Raw genomic sequence first — 8,042 nt, forward strand, 5'->3', positions numbered from 1 at the left:
TCACCTACAATTGGAGTTTATAGGGAAGAGATTCCAGCCACTGGCGGAAACAAATTAGCACTTTGGAATATAACCAAAGTCCACCACATAATATCATCCAGGAGAAGGTTGGAAGAACGGGGTTAGTGGCAAAGAAACTGACTAATAATTGTAGGAATCACTTAAAAATTCTGGGACAGTCGAACATGCATTCTGACAGTGAATCACGTTGGATTCTAAATAGATATCTGTGAATTCCAATCACATTTTAAGATTTGTACGATATAGATGCAATAATTATTGCAACATATAAAGTGTTTACGTACTATCCAAATTGCGCTTAAAGTAATTAACTGGAGTGAGGCCACGCGAGTGGAACGAGACTGGATTGTTGGAAATGGTTTGAGTTTCCCAGGGATGGACCGAGGATTATGTAGACGGGTATGTGAAAGGCGTCCTCACTACCCGAATCCCTGCAGAGAAAACTTTTGCCAATCACTTGTCTAAAGAACAAAAACAAGCTTAATCGCCTCGTTATCATACCAAAAGAGTGGAGCCATCTCAAAGGCTCATTTTTCAAGTAACTTAGCAGACAACTGCCTAGTGATCACGAGAGCAAACACGGACACAATGGACCCATTTCTTTAAGGGAAAGCAAAAGCTAGATGCCAAAAAGTTGGATTTAGTCGGACTGTGTCTAATGCTGGTATTGTGCAAAACGCGTGCAGACAGCGAGCTTGAAATAAAATCACGTGACAAAGAGGACTGTGCTGCTGATTTAAAGATAACTTTTTTTTAGCAGTTTATAATTGCAGGTCAACCTGACAAAATTTAATTACTGATATAAAGCAACATTTAAAAAAAATACCCAGAGATTTGTTAAACTAATCGGTTTATTTCTTACTCGAAGCAGTTTATTTAAATTAGCATGTTTTTGTCTGAGGCAAGGCAAGTTCTGGGGAATGCAGATTGTTGATAAACAGTCTCGAATTTCCGTGATCTGGGTGCTGTGAGGCCTTTCTTTTGTTTTTGTTAACCTACAGCAAGCACGTTCCTCGCTCCAAGTGAACTATTCCTGGAATCTGGCATCATTCTGGCTCACAAAAATAAATCGTTCCATATGTTTTAAATGTTTCTTTTTCCAGTTTAGAGATATTGTTTAACACTAAGAACATCCGAGGACTCGCGGTATGACAACCGCCTTAGGGCTCCTGCGATCGAGATCTGGGTTTACTTTTCACTGCTGCATAACTCGGTCTATTAAAACAACAAAAAAGATGCTGGGAACTGGCAGATCGAGGTCAGAATATGTATTATTTTCCAGTATGTAACCATTCTATCAATGCTCTCTGGGCACTTACATTTACTGAAATAGCAGTGTTTTAAGGCAAACAATTTTATATTGTTTTAATTTTTACCCATTTCAAAAAAGCAAATTTAAAAACACTTATTTTCTAATTATATTTTAATTTTCACTAAAAATGCCTCTGAAACATCCCCAGTAAAAAAGAAAGTTTTCCCCATTGTCTGCAAACCATTTTATTTAATTGACAAGACCGGAGCCTGTACACTTGTGTCTGAAATATAATGCGACCTCCTGACAGTTCTTTGCATCACTGGTCAGTGTGACTGCTAATAAGGAAACAAAAGGACAGCAACATAAAGCCCACTTCTTCAAACTAAAGCGTAATGAGTGCATTTCTACACTGTCATTAGCACTGGAGACATTTGGTTAAAAAAATCTTACATTTATTGTATAAAATTTAAGAATGGAATTGTGAGCACTTTCTAAAACAAGTTGATCTGGTGACCTAACCAGAATTTTGACATACTGATCCAAGTCAATGTAAGCTATGAAGCGCAAAGCGAACAAAAGGTGTGTACGTGTGAATGGGGCAGCGGTGACAGAGAGCTGCTGAGCAGCGGCTGATGGGCACATTCAGTTTCCAAGAAAAGCGTCTCAAATCCTCCTTAAATCATCATTGAAAAGTAATTAGAAATCTGGCAGGAATCTCTGCACAGATTGTTGCGAAATGGAACAAAGCACCAGCTTCTTCACATGATGGGAAAGTAAAGTGGGACAATTTTAGATTTTTTTTTAACCAACATCCTATATAACGAACTCTATAAAAAGACAGCCCGCAACACATAGTTTAGTTTAGTTTAGCATTGTTATAGGTTTATGACGGCTGAGGCATTAGTAATACTTTATTTGTTTCTGACAAGCGTTGTAAAACGGCGATCGCCATATTTTAATCGGGGAAGTTTTCTTGTTCGACCAAGCGTACAGCAGAAGAAAGGAAGGAAGGGGAGGGAAGAAGGAAGGATGGAAGAAAGGAGCCAACAAACCTACCTCCGACGCAGCCTATTATATCAAAGGGTGGAATATTTTACATTTTGAGAAAAAAAAATTACATTTTAAAACCTAAGTTGCTAGAATATTTTCGTACAAATATATTACTTAAGGGGGCAGTGTAATTCCAAAAGATTGAGTTCTATTTAATATTTAACTAAAAATGGCTGTAAGGCATCCAATCTGGAATCTGGAAATTATTTACAGCTCACCTGTTACCAATTTGAGGTGGCCCTGTGCCTATCAGATAATGTCTCAATGTAAAGTTTCTCCTGTGATCCTGACTGGACTCTTAAAGAATAGAATTACAAAAGTAAAAAATAACCTGGACTTGCTTACATATTATAATAGCCACGATTAGAGTCTAAGCAATATATGCATTTGGCTAACAATTCTCGAAGGGCTGAAGCCTTAACACGAGGAAAGGAAACGTCGGTAATTTGTATAGTACCGAGTTTGGAAAATACTGACTTGATATCAATCAAAAGCCAACAGACTCCTAAAAATATGATTGCTATCCTCCATCGTCAAATTTAATATTTGCACACCAGTTTATGGAGTCACAGGAATCTCTGAATATGGTCACGTGCATGTGGAAGACGAGAATTATACTAAAAACAAAATGCTGGAAATACGCAGCAGATCAGGCAGCATTTGTGGAGAGAAACAAGAGTTATTCAGGTCTGTGATCTTTCATCAGAAATCAGTTATGATGAAAGGTTATCAATCTGAAACGTTGGGCTGGATTTTCCGGAAGATCAGCGGACATGATGGTGATGGGTCGGGAAGAAAAGTTTTTTTTCCCCCAGCGGGTTGGGACCCCACTGTGAACCCACTGCCACGCGTTTTTACAAAATGCCAGGTCTGTTAGCGAATTTGACAGGTCGCCCACCGGTTTGCCGCTATGCCTAGACCTTGTCTGTGAAGCTGAGGCAGGAGATCAGTGGCCATTGAATCAGTTGATGAGTTGACAGCTTCAAACAGAAAGCAGAGAGTCGGGATAAATGGGTCCTTTTCGGGTTGGAAATCGGTGGTTAGTGTTGTGCCACAGGGATTGGTGCTGGGACCACAACTGTTTACAATATACATAGATGACCTGGAAGAGGGGACAGAGTGTAGTGTAACAAAATTTGCAGATGACACAAAGATTAGTGGGAAAGCGGGTTGTGTAGAGGACACAGAGAGGCTGCAAAGAGAATTAGATAGGTTAAGCGAATGGGTTAAGGTTTGGCAGATGGAATAAAATGTCGGAAAGTGTGAGGTCATCCACCTTGGGAAAAAAAACAGTAAAAGGGAATATTATTTGAATGGGGAGAAATTACAACATGCTGCGGTGCAGAGGGACCTGGAGGTCCTTGTGCATGAATCCCAAAAAGTTAGTTTGCAGGTGCAGCAGGTAATCAGGAAGGCAAATGGAATGTTGGCCTTCATTGCGAGAAGGATGGAGTACAAAAGCAGGGAGGTCCTTCTGCAACTGTATAGGGTATTGGTGAGGCCGCACCTGGAGTACTGTGTGCAGTTTTGGCCACCTTACTTAAGGAAGGATACTCTAGCTTTGGAGGGGGTACAGAGACGATTCACTCGGCTGATTTCGGAGATGAGGGGGTTATCTTATGATGATAGATTGAGTAGACTGGGTCATTACTCGTTGGAGTTCAGAAGGATGAGGGGTGATCCTATAGAAACATTTAAAATAATGAAAGGGATAGACAAGATAGAGGCAGAGAGGCTGTTTCCACTGGTCAGGGAGACTACAACTAGGGGGCACAGCCTCAAAATACGGGGGAGCCAATTTAAAACCGAGTTGAGAAGGAATTTCTTCTCCCAGAGGGTTGTGAATCTGTGGAATTCTCTGCCCAAGGAAGCATATGAGGCTAGCTCATTGAATGTATTCAAGTCATAAATAGATAGATTTTTAACCAATAATGGAATTAAGGGTTATGGGGAGAGGGTGGGTAAGTGGAGCTGAGTCCACGGCCAGATCAGCCATGATCTTGTTGAATGGCGGAGCAGGCTCGAGGGGCTAGATGGCCTACTCCTGTTCCTAATTCTTATGTTCTTATGTTCTATGTAAATGTCAAGTCAACGCTCCCAGCTGATTGAGAATGTTTCCTCTAACGACTAACTTCTCCAAATTGCATTTCCACCACAGATTCAGAATGCTGCAAGTCTCTACACAAGTCTCCATCCAGTCTGACCTCATTACCTCTCCCATCATTGACAGATTGCTACTGTCATCTCTACTCCACCTGCCATCTATTCCATGAGCATGTGTACTGTTGAAATTCTCCCACCTTGGTCCTCAGAATCCCACCATGATCAGCTCAACACCAGCATCACCAGGCACTCCAACATTACCAGCAGCACCAACAACAACCTTGTGGATGAGCAGAAATGTTTTCCAATTAAATATTGGGAAGACGAAGCCATTGGTTTCAGTCCCCGCCACAAACTCCATTACCTAGCCACTGACTCCATCCCCCGCCCCAACTTTTGTCTGAGGCTGAACCACACTGTTCGCAATCTTGGTGTCATATTTTACCCTGAAATGAGCTTTCAACCACATATCCACAGCATAACTTAAGACCGCCTAAGTTTATGTAACCTATCTTTATAATTTAACCCTCTAAGCATGGGTGCCTGAACACAGTGGGGGAAAATTTTCCCTCCACCCTGTTTCGAATGGATAATTTGAATTATTGCTGCCCAGCGGGAGGCATGGGGAAAAGATAGGAAATTTGGCTATTTTACTGTGACACTGCCTCTCAGTGCTTTGGGGCGGTGTAGGGGCAGGTTCGGGTCAGGAGCAGTGCGGTGTCAGCACTGCGGTGATAACATTAGCGCAACGCAGACTGACTCATAGCAACGTTCCTCCCCTTCAGTTAAGGGAGATGGATGTTATGAGGCCTCCTTGGCGCCCACTGGCCACCAGGGAAGGGTTTGGCCAGGCCAAACAGAGGTGCTAGGCTGCCACGGCCGCCATTGTTGGCCGACTGCAGAGTCAGCTAACAATTAACAGAAAATGGCGGCCACGGTGGTGCATCCTTCCCTTTAAGGGTGGCCACACCGCCCAGCCACTGGCAGCTTCCCGCCTTTCGAAGCTGTCAGTGGCACCAACTAGCAACAGCCTTGCTCCTGTGGGGGAATTTCCCCCATGGGGCAGAAAAGGGGTCGGCACGCAGCCAACAAGTGGTTGAATTGCCTGGCGGGCGCAAAGTCGGGGTGTGTTGGAAAGCTGTTTCTGCCGCCCCCGGCCCGTGGGCAATTGCAAATGTGTCGCAACTTCCGCCTTACCCTGGTCAATAAAGCCTTACTGCCCTGTCACTGCTTCTTGACCTTAAAAAGGCAATTACGGCCACATTTAAAAAAATTTTTATGGGAGCACTAGGGTCTCATAACATTTAAAATATTCCATGCAGCACTTTAAAAGTTCTCACCTGAGCAATTTTAAAATGCAACTTTGCGCTGGGCTGCAGACAATGTGAACTCAACCCAATGTGAAATGGCTCTTCTGTGAAATTTGCACACTTATTGGCTTTAGTGCACTTGCGCGCCAGATGATACTTGACTTATAACTGTCACTTTTACATTGATGCACAGCCAAAATAGCTTTGTACCAATGTGAAATTGGCTGTATAATTGCTGCTTTACAATATTCATTACCAGAAAATAGTTTAACTGCAAAGATTTGTCCCAGCACATAAGGAGTATTATATCAGCGTTCTGAGTGTTGAGGTTACAGATCATTTTTTTAAAAGTGGCTTATGAATTGGTCATTTATCTATCACAACGTCAAACTCCCCCTTCCTCATGTTGTCCGTGCTACTGACGGAGCTAAACACAAACCCAAGTGATTGTTCCTACTTTGCCATGAAAGATTGGTGCTTTGAAATTGCTTCTGGACATAGTGATCTCTTATCACAGTTATACAACTTGATGTAATTGTACATTTGTTCATTTTGAGTGCATTTATGTTATTGGTGCACATATTGACCAAGAATAATTCTTCCCCTCCCTTCATTGCTTTTCTACTAACAAGATAATGGATTTACTGAGAGCTAGGCAAAATAAGCAATACGGCTGTTCTGAGAAAATCTATTTGAAAAAATAAATTGGAAAATGAAACATCTGCTAGAATAAGTCACCCACTCCAACTAAATGTATTCTTTTCATTTGACTAAGAGCACTTTAATAGCACAGAACTGATTCAGAAATTGGTTCTATACATTGGAATCTGCTCCACTTGCTGTTAAAACCACCATTATTAATGACCTCAAAATGGGGTCGATAGCCTTACCACCCTGTTAACACTGACTTTGTGGCTGTCTCCATCTTGAAAGCAGTCTACTGCTGGGTGTCTAAAACTCCTACCTGTTTCAGGTGATGGAGTGCAGGGTGATTATAGCAATAATTTGGGTAGAAGATACAGCAAATTATAGCCAGCACATAGTGGGGTTGATTTTGACTTTTGGTTGACCGAACGGTGGAGTGTGCTGGTCAGCCACTCATTCTGGCAGCAAAGAGGTCCCCACAATTTTGAGGCCTCAACCTCATTTAAATTTGGCAGATGAGCTGCGGGGCACCAAACAGACAGCTCACCGGATTGAGAGCTCAAGACAGGGTTAGTCTAAATGCCCGCAAGTTGGGGGGGGGGGGGGGGCAGCGGCGGGGCCGTCTCTGGGCGGAAGCGGCACAGATTATTTTTGTGGTCCTTGGAGGAACCTGCAAAATGCAGATTTAGACCAGTTCAGACCAAAAATGGTAATCTACATCACAAGACTCCGATTTCCATATTAAAAGGGGCCTCTCGCCTGAAACAGGTGACTGTTTTTTTGGACACCTGGCTGTAGGCCACTTTCACTTGCCGTCCGAAGGAGGTGGGGGTCCCCAGTAGAGTGCACTCTATGCTGGAGTCCTCCCCCTATTTATTGGGGACTTGGCCTGGAAGGTGGTGCACGGAGCAGTGCCATGCACTATATTTTTAAGTCAGTTCACGGGCTCCCAGGCTGCCTGCCTGCAATTTCTGCGGTCTGGAGGAGTCCGTGTTCCATGCTTTTATGGAATGTGTGAGGTTGCAGCCCCTATTCCAATATCTGAAGGGGCTGCTCCTCAAATTCTGGTTGCACTTCAGTCCCACACTCCTGATCTTTAGGCACCCTGTGCGGAGGGGAGCGGGCATGTCCAAGGGCCTCCTCGTAGGACTGCTCCTGGGCATGGCCAAGGGGGCCATCAGCCAGTCCAGGCAGCGGGCGGTCGAGGGGGTCGTTCAGCCTGACTGCCTGCCTCTCTTTCATGGTTACATCTGAGCCAGAGTGTCCTTGGAGATGGAGCACGCGGTGTCCACCAGTACGCTCGCGGCCTTCCGAAAGAAGTGGGTGCTGGAGGGCATCATCACCCCCGGCAACCAAATTTTAATTTGATATTTGTCTAAAGTTTAATTTGTTTATTGTGACGGTTTTAGTGTCCCCCCCCCCCCTTTTAGCCAGGGGGTACTTGTATAATTTGTGTTTTTTACTGCCCTAAAAAAAAAGCAAAAAAACAAAAAAAAGGACACTTGAAAAGTGTTTGGAGTGTTCCCCAGATCAGGGGGCACTTGATTTAATTTTGTTCACAACAAAATAGTTGTAGGCCACTTTCAAAATGGAGCCAGCCGCAAAGCCAGTGTTAACAGGGCAGTATGGCTACCGACCTAATTTTGAAGCCCTTACCA

This window comes from Pristiophorus japonicus, chromosome 10, assembly GCF_044704955.1.
Source record: "Pristiophorus japonicus isolate sPriJap1 chromosome 10, sPriJap1.hap1, whole genome shotgun sequence".
Taxonomy (NCBI): Eukaryota; Metazoa; Chordata; class Chondrichthyes; family Pristiophoridae; genus Pristiophorus; species Pristiophorus japonicus.